This window comes from Sciurus vulgaris (assembly GCF_902686455.1).
Source record: "Sciurus vulgaris genome assembly, chromosome: 1".
NCBI classification, from domain to species: Eukaryota; Metazoa; Chordata; class Mammalia; order Rodentia; family Sciuridae; genus Sciurus; species Sciurus vulgaris.
The window spans coordinates 82759650-82776447 of NC_136461.1; the positions used below are offsets into that span (position 1 = coordinate 82759650).

At 39.0% G+C, this 16798-nt stretch overlaps 1 protein-coding gene across 1 annotated transcript in view; it reads left to right on the forward strand.

The window, feature by feature from the left end:
• The window catches only part of LOC306656146 (TLC domain-containing protein 4-like), an 87836-nt gene that overhangs the window by 37501 nt on the left and 33537 nt on the right, over positions 1-16798 (forward strand).

Genomic DNA, 16798 nt, shown 5'->3' on the forward strand with positions numbered 1-16798 from the left:
TTTACCCTGGTAGAAAGAATTATAGATTTTTGCTGCTAAAGCCTTCTACTTATTTGGAAGTGACTAGGTGTGGCTGTGGTCATGGGATTGAAACTTTATTGTAAACTCCAGAGAAGCTGGATCTTTGCTGGGGTCTTCTGAATAGACCCCAGAGTACAAATGGAAGAGTTGGCCTATTTTTTCTTCAATTTTCTGAGATATCCTTTGGAGATATTTATTTGATTACCAAGGGCAGTCTTGGGAACAGGGTGCTATCTGAAGTCTAACTCAGTGCTTGACTGATTGAGGACATTCCCTGAAAAGGAGTGGGAAAGAGAAAGTATGAGCTTAGGGGATGGAGGGCCCTGTACAACCAGATAAGTCAAGTGGCAGTAAAGGAGCCAGGTGTCAAAAAGGGAATGATACAGTTTTGAGGCAAATTCTAGGGTGTACCTAAGGTGCAGTGGACCCTTCTGTCCCTTTCCCTTTGAGAGTGTTTCTTGTCCTTTAGCATCAAATGTATCTGTTCTATAGTTATCAGACCTGTTCACTCTCCTCCCTCTATGTTCTGAAGGAAGCCTGGTATCTGTGAGCTCCTTTCAAAGCTGGCCTTCCCTTTAATAGAGTAAACCAAGCAGTTTAAGTTGCAAGAAACCCTTCAGACCTCAGTGTCTCCCTTTACCCTTCCTTCTAGATTAATATTCCATCTCTTACAGATTAAGAATTCATTTAGGCTTCAGTATTTCTTGTAAGGTTAAGAAGTGGGATACTTAGTTTGAGAAAAATAAGCTGAACAGTCTACACTGAGATATAGAAACCTAATTTTTCTTGAGGAAGATAATGAATTAATTGTCTTGGTGAGAACTGTGGGCACTTGGACAAGAGAGAGCAGGCGTGGGGGTAGAGTTCTGCTGGACAGCTTGTACTCTTGTCCTTGAGAGAGGAAAGGAGCCCACTAAGCGGGTATAGTCACCTTGTTGTGCTTTTCCTCCTTCCATTTGTCCTGTGAGAGGAAGAAGTTAGCAATATGGAGGTGGTGTAACCATCTGTTCACAGAAAGGGAAGCAGACTTTAACTGAACAGTAGGGATGACTATGTTCACCTGGCATCGGTAACAGGCACTGGATGTATGTATTACACCAGAGAATGCATCATGACAGGAAAAGTGAAGCTAATTTTGTAAGAAAGCCTAAGATGTTTCAAGAGTGACTTTAGTGGTACTTATTCTTGTAGGGTTGAAAGGTAGTGCACAAGGAAATGAAGTCCCACTGCTCTGAGGCCTGCTATTCCTGGTGAGACAGTTGGATGTGCTGCAAGAAGATCCCAGACCTGAGGAAGCAGAATAAGGCAGAAATAGCAAGGGATGTTTCTTTGCTCAGAACACTAGACTGTTCAGGGAGAAGGCAATCCTGTGGATACATGAGAAGGAGCTTGTGAAATTGGTGTAAAAAGCCAAAGTTTTTGAAAATAGCCAATGAAGAAAGCTGAAAGTCTTCTCAGAGCTTGAGCCAGCACAGGGGCAAAGAGCTGCTGAACAATGGGACCAATGTCAAGGCGGGGGAGGTTGACTAGATGACAAAGGCTTGTCTAAAGCAGTTTTTCAAACATATTTGGATGACGACAATACAAAATGCATTTTTATTTTGAGACCCAGGACATAATTAAGTATATGTGTATTCAAAACAAGTTTCTATTTCTCTTCTATTACTGTTTTTGTTCTGTTTTCTAACTAACCCATGAATGGATCACAGCCCACTATTGGAAAACCATTTCTTTAATGGGTAGAAAAACAAATTGTAGCAGGCTGGGCATAGGGTTGGAGATGCTGGAGGAGCTGATAGGGGGAGGTATAAAATTGATTCAGAGTTCAGTGTCTCCCTCCACCCTTCCTTCCAGATTAATATGGCATATTTTACAGATTAAGATTTTATTTAGGCCGGATCCCTGTTGGTGGGGACAGAAGAGCTCACCTGATGCCTGAGAGGTATAGGACGTACATGGATGAAAGGCAGTTGGAGGGGGCAGAAAAAGGAACTTCCCACCAGTTTTGTCTACTTCAAAGCAAACAGGGTTTTTTTTTTGTTTGTTTGTTTGGTTTTTTTTGTTTTTTTTTTTTTTGTCAGAAGAGGAAGAAATGAACTCGGATTTGAAAACAGATTTCTCAAGAGCAGTAGACTTTTCTCTGCTGGCTAAGTGAGAAGACAAATGGATCCTGAACAAATTGGCTGATAGATTTAGGTCATGTCCACTTTTGTAGGCTGGATTGGGAGCACTGGCTTGTAATGCAAAGTGTCATGGTGAGTGGGAGGTTCACACCTCCCCTTCCAGCTTTGAGAAGTTTGAGGAGAAAAAGTGGATAGAACGTGTTGTTTCTAAACCCCACTTGCTGATCAAACATGTTAGGAAGTTGGCTGCTTGCCTCACTGAGAATTGGAAAAAGATCCTCATTCCATTTTTTTAAAAAAGGGTTAGTCTGTCAAGACTTCCTTAGAAGTCTGTTTCATGATCCACACCGAGTTTGAGCTTCTGCCTCAACCAGCATCTGGGAGCTAATTCCAGTGTCTGCCCTGGAGTTAATCAAGGGCAGAGCCTATCTGAAGGCTTTTGATTTTCTTTTCATAACAATTAACATCTAAATGAAGCACCTAACTCTCCCACCAGCAAGTAAAACAAGGCCTGCAGATAAAGTACACAGGTATCAGAGTTCACCCAGCATGTTGCTTGGTTACAGCTCGCTGTTATCATTGACATTAGGACCTAGTTGGATCCTCCCTTTGACCCATCTTGCTGCCTTGTCTGCTTTTCTTACCTTAGTTGATTTTTTTTTTCAGTTTTTGACTTCATCGTTTGTCCTAAATTCTTTCTCTTACCTTCATCTACCCTTCCCTAATGCTGTCTTGACATTTATCTAATGCTTTTTACCCTGGCTTCTCTAATCTTATCTCTGACCTCCCTGACATATGGTGTCCACCTGACTATTCCCATGGAGCCCAATTTTGGATCCTGAAACTTAGAAATACTTTACATTAGAAACACTTTACATTAATGTGTTTATGTATTGGTTTTAATTTAGCTTTATTTTCTTAGACACATAGAAATTACCTTGGTCAAGTTAATTGTTTCCAAAGAGGCTTAAAAATCCATTCAAAAGTACATTTTTGGGCTGGGTGTGTAGCTCAGTGGTAGAGCACTTGCCTAGCATGGTAGTGCAAGTTGGTGGGTTCAATTCCTAGTGATATACATACACATAAAAGTGTATTCAAAAGGTAAGGAAAATTTCTCCCTACTAGATATGTATTTATTTAGTGGAATGGGAGGAGCAAGTAATTTTAATTTGAGGAAAAAGTCTAAAACAAATTTAATCACCCCCTTTACAGAGTGTTATATTTTGGGGACATAATTCTTAAAACTAGTCTTGCTTGATGAACATGTTTGCTCTAATACATGTAAAAATATTGAGACAATTAGGAATTTAATTCAGTGTTTTATAATTTGTTACATACTATTTTAAGACCTTATAAAGACTACAGCTTTGTTCAGATTAAGATTCCTTGCCTTTTCATATTTTTAGAACTTGTGTGAGTGCTATCAGACAGATTGGTTACATGTTTTGTGGGAAAATGGAAGAATCAGGGCAAGGTAAAGGCTGAAGGGTGAGAGGTCAAGGGGGCAGGCCCATCCCAGAGCCAAAGCTCATGTTTGTCAACTTCAGCATCATCTCTCTGAACTAACCCCCTTAGGATGTACATTTGGAAGTTTTGAGAATGCTTTATAACCTGAAATCATAAATGGTTTATCTAGTGGTTTTGAATCACAAAAATGAAACTATCTTATTATGAAAAACATTAACAACCAGTACCCAGGAGAGTGAAAAGGAAGTTTCACCTTTCCCCTTTCCCCCATTCTCACTTCCCCTGGTTTTACTCTCAGACACAGTTACCAATTTTGAGGTATAGGCCTCTAGACTGTTTTCTCTATAAAAACATGCCCAGAGTTATTTATTTATGAACAGCTGATCATTTTGCAGTCTGCCTTCATATCATCTTGTTCATTTAAATGTCTGTATGTGTGATGGTGCAGCTGTATCCACGTTTAATCATTTCTCTGTGGTTGAGCCTTAAGGCTACTGCTACTGAAGCGACAGTAAACACTTGTACATACCTCTTTTCACACTTGTGTGAATTGCATTGAGGACGGAAGATCAATTCATTGCTATTCTGCTTATTGTATAATTCAGGCAACATAGTGCTATCAAAACTTATATAATCTCTGCTTAATTCCCAAATATCATTCAGCAGGAAAGCACAGTAGTAGATGCTATGGGAATTTCAAAGTGGGGTAATGTCTGGCCATTGCTTATGAGAGTTCACTATTTAGAAGGGGGTAATGACATGTACCTAGACTATTTTATCTTTAGTTTTATTTTTACCCCATGCTTGTTCTGAAAACTATTTGGACTGGCTTACAAAGATGCACAATGATGAGATGAAGTAAATTTAGTATTAAAGAAGAAAATAAGATGAAAAGCTAAGTGAGACCTGATTGTATACTTTGAGGTCCTACTGTGTACTTTGAGGTCCTCTCTTCCTCTTATGTGTTCTAGCACATAAACTTTCAGCCAAAGAGAAGAGGCAATAATTCAGAACCATTTTATGGATGTCCAGAAAGGAAACCAAATTGGAAAAGCCCACCTATTCTTGATTCTAGTAGGTGAGAAAATTTCTCCTTTTCATTGTCTAGCATTCTCAACAACATTCCCAGGATCATAGAGTAAACTTAGTGACTTGGCTTTATGATGCCATTTCATATCATGTTCCTCAGTGCTAGCCAGTGGTGTCATGCCTTGATGCAGCTCAGTGAAAGGTCAGTAGGATGAGGTGTAAGTTCATGGCTTTAATCCAGAAATAGGTTTAAGAGGAACTAAAGGACACATGAACCATATAAACAGCAATGTGATACTGTTCCCAGGCAGTTTTTGCACATGATAGTACAGAATACACAATTGATTTGCCCAAGGATATTTGGCTATAATTTATGAAGCCAGAAACAAGGATGCTCTAGATGGCCTTAACTTATTCAAATTATTACAATGGTTAGAAAGAACAGAGTCACCACTCTATGAAGTCTCAAGAGAATCTTCAAGGTTGAAATTGTTGATAGGTTGTGGACTGTGAGAGGGTGACCCACTTGTAAAGCTAAGGAAAGTTCACTTCTCATAGCCAACTGGCTTTGAGCTTCCATGCCACATTCACCAAATCCTTGTCTCAGGAGCATTGTTCCAGAACAGGTCTTCATTACTAAGTCTGTGTGTGAACCTTAGTCTTTTTATGTTTTTTATTGTGCTTGAATTTAAACGTGAGGGTTGTAGTAAGTGTTAAACTTGAGGTCGCCTGAAGTTTGTGATAGGATGAAACCTCATCTGATTCGCTTTGCTCATCACCTCACTGACCTTGAAATGGTTCAGAGAAACACATCACTGTGATTAGATTTTTTTGACTGCCTGATAGTATCAACCAGATACTGAATCAAGTTGGTAAATACCATACTTTTTGTGCAATAGCATAGTTGGAACCAGGACTGGGTGATGACAATTTTATAGGAAGCAGTTGGAAGAGAACACATTCTCAAAGTGCTTTGGGTAGAGTTTTAAGTGACCCTTAGGTTAAAAAAAAAAAAAAAAATAGAAAACCACCTAGAGAATTTAGGAAATCCTTGGCTATTTTCTAATTGTAGCCACTCAGTCAGATCAACGGTGTAGACAAGCTGCAGGGTCCTTAGGCAAAGGAGAAATGAGGGAAATGAATCATATTGCCTCAGATATGGAATGTCATATTCTTCTATGATTTGGTGCCACCAGAGAAATGGGTGTGACATTTCTTGGTTAGGAAAGAGCTAGTAGTATGGAGCACTCTTCTTGATATTGAGTGGTGTTTCAATTTATTGCCAAATAACCACCCCAAATCCTAGTAGCTTAAAACAACACTTTCTTGTAATATTTGGATTGGCTGTGCAGTTACTCTTCTGACTACAGGTTCACCAAATGCATGCATTCAGCTGTCTGGGCAGCTGGGCTGGCACATCCAAAATGGCTTGTAACCTGGCTGGTACTGTGTTGAATGTCAGCTGGGCAGCCTCAGTTTCCTCCTCATGACCTCTCCTCCAGTAGACTAGACAAGTTTTCTTGCATGGCTATGGAGGGAAACATTCCAGAACAGTGAAAGACAGACACTGAAAGGTCTCATAAGGCCCACTTAGGTTCCAGAACCCTCATGGCCTCTCTTCTGCTGTGTTTTGTTTGTCAGCAGATGGCAAGGGCAGCCCAGATTCACAGAGGTGGAGTGGCAGTGTCACGTTACAAAGAAATTGGTGACTATTAAATGATTTACCGTGAGTGACTACATGTGTCAGGCATGTAGGCAGGTGCACCAAAGGCATTATCTCAGTTAAGCCACACACCCATCTTGCAGTGTAGGCATTGTTATCCTTGTTGTATAGAACATGGAGGTCAGAGTCGCAGTCTTCTTACCGAGAGTTACTGATAAGTATTCTTTCCAGGTCTCTCTCTAGCTGAATGGAATTCATCTTGAGAACCCAACAAGTGGCAGAAATTTGCTAAATTGTTCTTTAGCCTCTCTGACCTTTCTATCTCTAATCCTTAGGAAACTAACATTTGCTAATGGAAGCATGCAAAAATGGGAAAACAGAAAATAGGAGGCAAAGCCTTACCTTTGCCTCTTTGCTAAGGACATTCTCAGGGGTAATCAGATTGTTGATTGGAGGTGAGAAAAACCTTCCTGTATCCTTAGGTTCTGGCTTCCTAGGTACCTTGGCAGATGTCCCAATGATCCTTTAAAAAAAAATAAAGAGCAAAATATATTTGGGGAAAATCATGCTTTGTCCAGTTTTTCCTTGATTTCACAGTGTTGGCGGAAAGCCAATGGGTATTCTAAGCCAAGAGGCTCCTTCTGTGATCCCTTCAGGAGGGGAAGAGCACTGATATGGAAATAAGTACTTTAGAAGCCTGGAAGAATTGGCTGGCTGCAGACTCTCTTACTTCTTCCTGAGAGACCCCCCAGGTGATTCAGTGCCACCTGGTCCCTCCTTCAGCATCAGGGCCCTCACAGCATTGATTCCTTCTAAGGCCCGAATCTAGCGTGTTTGAAATGTTAGCTTTCTTAAAAATGAGCCCTCAAACTGTATCAGCTTCAAAACCCTTCCTTTTTATTTGTGCCAGCTACTGTATTAGTGACCTTCCAATTACTGAGGTCTCCTGGCTTAAGACGCTCTGGTTTATTTAAAATCCAGTGGTCATAATTGGAACTTGGGGGTTTAAAAGACAAAGCCTTCTTTATAAAAGTTTTAAGTCAAGTGAGATGTGAGGAAGCAACATTTATTGCGTTAAATCACATGTGCCATCTGTATTCAGCCTTCAGGGCCTAGAAAATGAACTCCTGAATTTCCTCAGGATAGAGTTCTGGAGAGCTGGGAGCTGAGAAGCAGAGGAGCAGTGGGGAGAGCTGAGGAGGAGGTGTTTCCCCTTTGCTGGCTTCCTGCGGCCACACTGCTTGGTAGGCTTTACTGCAAACAAAGCCCACGTCAAGGAATTAAGTGCAAAACCAAATAAAGTTTAAACACGACAAAGATAAACAATTGACACGAAATACATTAATTATACTAGATTTTTTTTCCCTTTAGGTTAGAAGCTAGAATATATAAAAAGTTTAATGTAGAAAAATGAGAACAGGAGTTTTGTTGTAATTCCAGTTAAAAATACCTCTAATGGAAGGGAAAACTGATCAGGTGTTGTGGGTAACCAGCGGGAGAAGTTATTTCTTGAGGGAGCAGGGATTTCCAGTGAGGGGATGAAGAGATGGTTAATCCCCAGCTCCTTGCTGTGTCACAGTCTTCTGGGAAGGACTCAGGGCTCTTTGAGAAAAATCTGTATCAAGGCCTCCCCCCTGGCCCCTCGCCAACCACCTCATAAAATAAACTGAGGAAGGGAAGACCACAAAATCTCCTTGACTGGTAGGAATAAGCAGACTAGATACTGAAAAAGTATCTGCATGTGTGTGTGGTGGAAGTCTCAGATATGGGAATTTGAAAAGCACTGAATTGGGATCAGAGGAAGAATCCTAGAAGGTGTTTAATATAGGATGTAAAAAATAGGATTGTTACAAATAAAAGGAGATAGGAAGTAACTGTCAAAAATGTTCTTTGAACTATGGGAGCAAGGTGGGGCCACTCCTACTTTTGCATATGGGTACTCTTGCTGGGGGTGGTGACTCAGTGCAGTTGAGGAGACAGGGTTTACACTCTTTTCTGCTCTAACATCCTGTACTTGTAATTATTTCATAGAATTATGGGAAAACTAAAACCAGATAGACATTTTTGAATATTTTACATGAAATGTTTTATTCTTGGTTCTCATCATCTAAACAACCTCTAGTTCAAAAATGCTATTTCAGAGAAGTGTCAATTGCCAGGCTTTGTAGCAGAAATAATTGAATAATTTCTCTTTAACTTGAGTTCTGTTACATGTTATTGGAGGACAAAAGATTGAAGGACAAGGAAATAGAGAATAAAAATATAAAGGATATCCTTAGTCAAAGTTTAGTGTTGAAATGGAGGAACCATAGAGAATTTTTTTTTTTTCTGTAGTCTTGAGCATTTCCTTGTCAAACCTTAAGAAATATCGTGTATTTCAGAAAGGGAGTGTAACTCAGTTATAGTGACACTTAATGGGCGGGGGGTTGGGGTAGTGTGTGTAGGTTCCTTGATACAAATTTTCTCAAAGAACCCAGAGTCCTTGCCAACAGATTGTGACACAGCAAGGGGGAAAGGTTAATCTATCTCCTTAGCTCCTCCCTTGGCCTCTTAGGTTTACCTGGTTGTCTTCATTTTCTTCCCATTTGCTCTAGTTTAAAAATCAATACCATTGGGACTGGGAGTGTAGCTCAGTAGTAGAGCACTTGTGTAGTGTGTGTGTGAGAACTTGGATCTGTTCCCCAGTGCTCATGCACACACACAAGCATATGTTTATAAACTAGTACCATAAATATGGGCTGTAGAAGTTGGATTGATGGTTTTGTGTAGCTTGCTGCCTACAGATTTTCACAGTAATGCTAATGGTTCTTGAACTTGGTGCCCAGAAAAGAAAAAGGGGGAATGTTTTATGCACATAATGCTCCTTTTTTCATATAACTGTTGATGCACAATTAAAAAAAAAAAGCTGTCACTGCAGTTAACTGAGAAGTTATACACTTGGTTAGATGTTTATCAGTTTTTATAAGAATGAAAAGTTGAAAGTGAGAATTGTAAGTTTTTCTTCACTAAGGAAAGTTAATACTTCTGGTCAGTTACTGATAGTTATCAGCATTTAGAGAGCATTGCAATGTCCCACCAAATTAAATTTAAACAAAAAGCAGAATGGCTGAGGGGTAGATAGGTCTTTCGTGACAGGGTGGTTGTTTGGCTTGGTAAATGGCCTCATGTTTTACAGTTATGTGTTCATATGAAAATCTAGTTTGTAGACGGAGACTTTTAAATGCTAGAATGTTAGAGCTTCTGACAGTGGTGGAAACCAATGAAGATTTTAAGTTGAAGGTAAGCAAAGAGGTGACATGATTGGAGACAGCCTAGAAAAGATTTCCCTGGAGTCCTCCATTCTGTTCTTCACACTAAGGAGGCCAGTTTGGAGGTAATCCAGAAAAGTGACGTAGTAACTTGAGAAAAATGGATCTTCTTGAAAACTATTTAAGAAGTAAAATCCATAGGACTTGGTGGCAGATTTAATGTAGGAAAGTGCAGAAAGGGAGTTATCAGGGATGGCTCCTGGGTTTCTGACTGTCAGATCTGGATGTATGGTGATACTATTCACTGAGATGCAGAACTAGATGAGAACCAAGTTTAGGTCATGAATTTGGTTCGAGATGCCTTTGAGACACTGTATAGTAATAACAAGTAGCAGCTGCCTATATATGTCGAAAACTCAAAAGGGATCTCTGGAATGGATATTTAAGCTTGATATTTTTTTCTGCATATAAGTGTTGACTAAAGCCATGGATATAGGTGAAATCATACAAGAAACAGAAGAAGCTCTAGAGACTTAGAGAATTCTCTTAGTGGTTGGATAAAAGAAGTGTAGAGTGTTAGGCCCAGGAAGAAAAAGTGTTTCAAAGAAAGTGGTTGATAGTGTCTGATGTTGCTGAGAGGTCAAGTAGCAGGGAAAGCTGCACATAGGAGTGAGGGTTGTCCTTAGCAATAGCTGTCATAGGAAAGTGATGATGGAGGGGATGAGAATGGAGTGGGTTGACAAGTGAGATGAAATATCACAGAGAGGATGGACAAATATTCCCAGAACTTTGTAAAGGAGTGGGGAGAGCGAGAGAGAGAGAGAAGGAACTATGAGCAAAGAAATAGGATTGAAAAAGACTGTGGATCTGTTGACTTTTTTTTTCCCTTGGTGACTTGAGCCTGTTTAAAAGCTAATAGAGCCAGTTTAGGAAGAGAAAATAATGATAGAGAGCAGAACGTTTTCAAAGAAAGCCAGGAAGGATGGATCTAAAGTGCAGATGTCGGGGAGACTGGCCTCTGTCAGGAAGGCAGATGGGTGCAGATGTACATGGTTTGTATAACTGGTAGTGGAATATCAAAGTTTTCATATATTGGCATAAATATGTATATTTGTGTGTGTGTGTGTATGTGAATGAAGTAGGGCTAGGGTTATATGGCTGAGAAAGGGGATGGATAGTTGGAGGTTCAAAAAGAATAGGGATGATTTGGAAATTTTACTATGAAATATGAGGGCTGGTTGGCCAAAGCTATGTAGTTGGAATGCAGGACAATGTTGAGGGCTGTTTGATCCCTCTACAATTTCATGCTCACCAACTTCAATCCTTCTGTGTCTGACTTCTTCCAACAGTGCTCCGATTGTTCAGGGCTTGTTATTGAGTAAATAGTTGGGCATATTGAAGGTTTGGGTTTTGCCAGCTCTTGGCAATGGAAGGGGAATGTAGGGTGTTAGAATGTTACAGAAATAGTGGGCTTTAAGAGCTAAGCTGATTAAAGAGAGAAGTTAAAAAAAAAATGAAAGGGCTAATGCATTGGGGAAAAACTAAGACATTCCTGGATTTGAGAATGTTGAAATATGAACAGACTTGAAGGAAAAGAAGCTAAGTCAATGAAGGGAATTCTTAAAATGTTATTTTGGAGACAGAAGAATGATGGATAAGGATGATGGTCATGGGTGGTCGAGATGTGTGGAAGGGGTGCTATTCCAGGTGAAGATAAAAGGACTGAGTTGTCAAGGAGATGCTGGGCCATCTGCACTGATGGGAAATGACTCAGGATGATGGTGGGGCTTGAGGACATCACTGAGCCAGGTTCAATGTGTAAATGAGAGGAAGCGTTTGGGAGGTTGGAATATGGTACAAATGAGAAGGGGAAGAGGGCTGTGGGACTGAATGGCAAGACCAACAGAGGTGTGAGTGTTTAAGAGGGTGAGGAATGGGAGCAGGGCAAAGACACTCAAGTAGTAGAGGATGGATTTCTGCAGTGGGAACTGCCTACATTTAAAGTGTTTTCTCATGAAAATAGGAATGAGTTAGGGGCCCAGGGCCTAGTGACCAGAGAATGTTCTTGTCTCCTTTGGCTGGAGTCATGACAGGACCAGAAATTGCTTGTCCTGCATATTGCTAGAGATGGATGATGGAAGCAGAAATTTACTGAGTGCAAACCATACTGTTCTTAGTGCCCCAGGGACATTATATTGTTTATTCCTCACAGTAGCCTTGTCAGTACTATTGCTATCTCCAGCTTGAGGAAACTGAGGTTCAGTTAAGGCAAGTTAAGTCTTGCTAACAAATAGTGGAAATGGGACTGCCACTCAAGACTTTGAACCTGTGTACTTCCCGAAATGTTGTATGTATTTAACATTTCCTTATATTTGAAAATTTTTATTTTTTTAAAATATAGGTGATAGAATGTTGAGAAGTTAACATACATAGTTGCCTTTTTCAATCCCCAAATTAAGTTCAATCCTAGATCCAAACTCTCATTCTGAGAGCACTCTGGAAGTTGGACTAATGCCCACTGTCTACTGACCAGCCTCCTATCTGTTCTTTACCACGTCTGTGATGGAAGCTTGAATACTACTAAATTGTTAGGAGGATCATCTTTAAATTAAACTGAACTCTTTCTTCCCTTGCTATCATTTTTGCCCACTCGTGGCATTTTGAGTAATGCAAATTTCCTTTACTCATTTTTCCTCATAATTTTTTGATTTGTTGGAAGACTGCTCTAAAGTCCTTTCTAGGATATACCTCCATCCTAACATTACTCAGTCCTTTAAATCTTCATCTAAAAACTGCTGTGCTATTTACTCTTCTGTAAAGGTACTTTAGTATGTGATTGATTTCTAAATAAAATTGGACTGATATGTTGCTTGAAAGGTATACTTTGTTCTTATATGTAAATGAGTCTTTTTTTTGTTTGTTATCTTCATTATCCTATTGTCTCTCCTTGGTTTGTATTACTTATAAATTAAGGTTTTGTTTGTGTGGTGCTATTATGCTAAGTCCTGTGTTTATTGCCTTTTAAAAGTTTATTCCCATAATTAGTTAACAAATATTTATAAAAAAATTTACTGAGAAAACCATAGAAACTACCAGGAATTTCTTTCCAAGTCTGCATCTATATACAGCTTCTAGTTTTTCAGCTAGCTCTGGATTTACCTAACTTTGTTGTCCAGTCACATTTCTTTGTAGTGTTCAAGGCTGTCATGAGAAACTTTCAGAACTTTGCTGGAATCAGGGTGTCCTTCATTAGGTAGTCTGTAGTCCATTTAGAATTTGTGAGGTAAGGGCTGGGAAGGCATTAACAGTGACTGAGCTGTTCTAGGTCGGCAGGTGGGAAAAAGTGAAGGCCGTGCAGTTCACTGAACTATGGAGCCATGGAGAAAGGACTGGTTTTGGTTAAGTTCATCTTGGGCCAGATAGAACCTGTGGAGCCTGCAGGATGCCCACGCACAACATCCAGAGACTAGCATTGGCCAGCTCTGATGTGGTGGGGGATGGCAGCTACAGTCGCACATAACATAAGCAGTGTTCAGAGTATCGGGAAGCCAGGTGGGAACTAATGCACAGAGAAGTAATTCAGGTGGTCAGAATTGGTAGGCTTTGCCAAGTTAAGGGAGTTCATGCCCAATAGTCTTCATTTTCTGGTGAAATGGGAAGAAACCTCATCTATTAAAAAAGAGGGAGAACTGGAGATTTGAGTGCAGTGAATATGTATTTGAAATTAATGTAGGAATTAGGAAGAGGAGCTCACTAGGGATGGGCAAGGGAATGCTAAGCCTGAATGAGGAATTATCCCAGCTTCCCTCTCTCCTGCTGGCTTTAAAGATGAACATATTGATTGTCCTTTCCCCTCTCTTTAAGGGTTTTATTGCTGAACACAGTGGGAGGGGTCTTCCCTGGGAGTTGTATCAGAATGTGAGGGGTGGAGCTGTGTGCGTATGTGGAAATGGCATTGGTGCCTCTGGTATATTGACTAGGGACTCACTGTACTTACTATGGATTAACAGAGAAGTTAGATTGCTGGAGGGGGAGTTTGTTTTAAACTCACTCAGAGGAACTGAGGCTTGGTTCACCTTAAATAGTTTTGGATGTTGCCTCACTATTTTTGTGTCATCTATACTGGATATTTATTTCCTAGAGAGCGGGGAGTGTCCCCTTAGCATGCTGAACATTTACCACCTTATGTGGTAAGGATTGACTTTTTTTGCTTCTCTCCAGGCTTGTAATCACACCTCCTATTTAGTGTTTAGAACACAAACACAGAGCCTGGCACATGGTGGACAAGTGTCAGATGTTGGATGGGCCCTTGACTGAAGTGAGGACTGAATCAGGCCTGGCTGTGCTGTCTTGGGGGCCTTTTGTGAGTGTCTGGTGTGAGGGAAGGCTTTCATAGCTGATGGTAGCGATGTACACCAGACCTTTTCATGTTCTTCCCGACTTAGGAACTAGCCTCAGTTAAAGTGTATGCTCTCTTGGGGGAAAAGTACAACATCATTGTATTCAGCTGTTCTCTGAAGAGTTTCTTTGGTGTCCTGTGAATCCAGATGGGATGATTATATTGTAGAGTTCATGTCTACATACTCTTGTACAGAAATATTTCCCATATCTGTTTCAGCTGCTCTTCTCCAGAACAGCTAGTTTCCCAGCTTTCTGCCAGCTGCCAGCCACATGTAGAGGTAAATGAACTAGGCCTAATGCTTCTCCTAATGCGTATTCCTATGCCTGATAATTACCAGACTCTCAAAGGCCCTTAATTTATGTTAGTAATGAGTATCATTTGGTTTTATCCATTTTAAATGTTCTCTTGCCTGATTTATTAAAAACAAATAAATAGGCACAACTGCTTCCTACCAGAAACTTTGGTTTTCTGGGGAAATTTGTAAAAATCTGTAGATTAGTCCTTGATTTGGCATGACTGATTAAGCAAGCAACTGTGTGTTAAGAAGCAGAGCTGGGAGTAGAACAATTTAATTAGCTTCTGTCTGTTGAGCCTTTAATAGAAGCCATAGCTTGAATATATGGAGCTCCATAGTTAGTTTTAAATGAAATATTTTTTCACAAAGGAAGACTGAGTATACACCTCAAAGACTTAACTGAAAGTAATTCTGTTAAAAACATAAAATATTCACCCAGTATAACAGATTTAATAAAAAAAGCTATAATTTTGGGAAGGAAAAGTTTTTAAATGATGAATTGTTTGAATGCTTTTTTTTGGGAGGGCAGGGTACCAGGGATTAAACTTGGGGTCACTCAGCCACTTAGCCATATCCCTAGCCCTATTTTGTATTTTATTTAGAGACAGGGTCTGAGTTGCTTAGCACCTCACTTTTGCTGAGGCTCTGAACTCGCCGTCCTTCTGCCTCAGCTTCCTGAGCTGCTGGGATTATAGGTGTGTACCACCACACCTAGCTATTTGAATTTTTAAAAATATATTAAGTAAAATAACAAATCACAAACTGAATAATATCAATGATATAAATATGTTTTATGACAACTTTTAACAAAGATTCATGAAATGCTCATTGTATACCTCGAACTTTAATGAAAGTCACTGAGCATTGGATGAGCAACTCATGCCCATTCCCTGCTCCAGTGTCAGCAGGGAGCATCAGAAGCCTTCAGGACAAACCATCCTTACATTTAAGTTTGACTCTCATTCTCTTCTGATTGCTGATTCTATTTTCTTCAATTATTTGTCCACTTGACCTCCAGAACCCTCTTTGCTTCAATCTTAGAAAAAATTTTCCCCTTTACAGCTCACTTAGAAAATTATGATGATGCTTAATTTGTATACAAACTTTTATGTATTATTTGGTTAATATGAAGCCTAGACTAAAAAGGCCACAAATTAATTTTTTAATGCCCAATAAACACATGTTGGCCTAAACTAAAGTAAATGAGCAGTAAAGTTAATGGAATCTCACAGAAAAGAACTGCAATATCAATAATTTTACCAAGCACACACATAAAAAAAAAAAAAAAAAAGGAAAGAATTCATTACAGACATGTGAATTCTGTTGTAAGGGGCCCTGTGGGAGGCTGATTCTTATTATGATACCCTGGTTGGAAGGGAATGAAGTGGGGTTATTGCTAGTACAGTCAATGACTTGGTTTTTCTCTGGTGAATTGGCTTCAGTAGGTGACTTTATTTCTTCACATTAGGCAGCTGGAAATGTGTATTGATTCATTTCCTTTTCATTTTAGGATCAGCTCCATCAAAGATGGAGCCTTAGAAATGCTGTGTTTGCTGGATATGAGCAAATGCTTTAGTGTCTTTTTTTGGTCTGAATGTTTCACAGATTTTTAAAAGCCAAATAAGGTTCAGTTCAATGAGATAGAAAACATTGTATGTGTGTGTGAACATATGTATATTCCTTTTTTCTTCTGTTCTTAAAACCTGAAGCTCTTTTATGAGAAAAAAAATTTAAATATATAAAGCCATAGAGGCTTTTAGTTCTAAGGAAAAAGGCTGAATACTAATTTAAGTAGTAACAGTGGTATATTTCTTTTGTAAGACTATCATTCTTAAGATTTTAATTTTGTTTTAAATGTCTCACTATACAATACGTTTTTATTATGTGATTTTTGTTATTGCAAACAATGTTCTATACTTTTTGGCTCCGTTGTTTCTTAGAAATTATCTAACTCTCCCAAACTATAGATGAGAATTCAGCCATAGAAAAATCAGGTGATTTTTTCTAAATATAATTAATAGTATTTTTAAAGGAATACTTTGTTACAGTATTTGAAATTCCCTCTAAATTAAATTAAACTCTAGACTTAGATAATTTTGAATATTGAGATCTTTAAGATAAGAGGATTTTTCTTTATTTTCATACAAATGTAAGAGACATGACAAATAATTGGTAAAGTGAAGAAATACACAAGACTTAAATTTTTAAATATTTAATTAAATCAATTAATTTAATAAATCATAGCACAAGAATACATTATCATGGGTAATATCAGTGTGAGTTAAGCCAATGTACAGGTATGAGTCAAATATAGTGTTTTAAAAATGGGACTACATTTTTGGTTAAGTATTATTATTTTCCTATGGCCAAAGAAAATATGTGAGTTACAACACTTAAATTGTCAACTAAGACAGATATGTTTTAAAATATAGCAATTGCTTCCAGAAATGCCATATTTTTCTTAAAAATTAAAAGAAATACATTATAAGAACATTCAACTCTATGTAACAATTGTTTACTAATGCATCAAGTGAACACATAGTATTATAA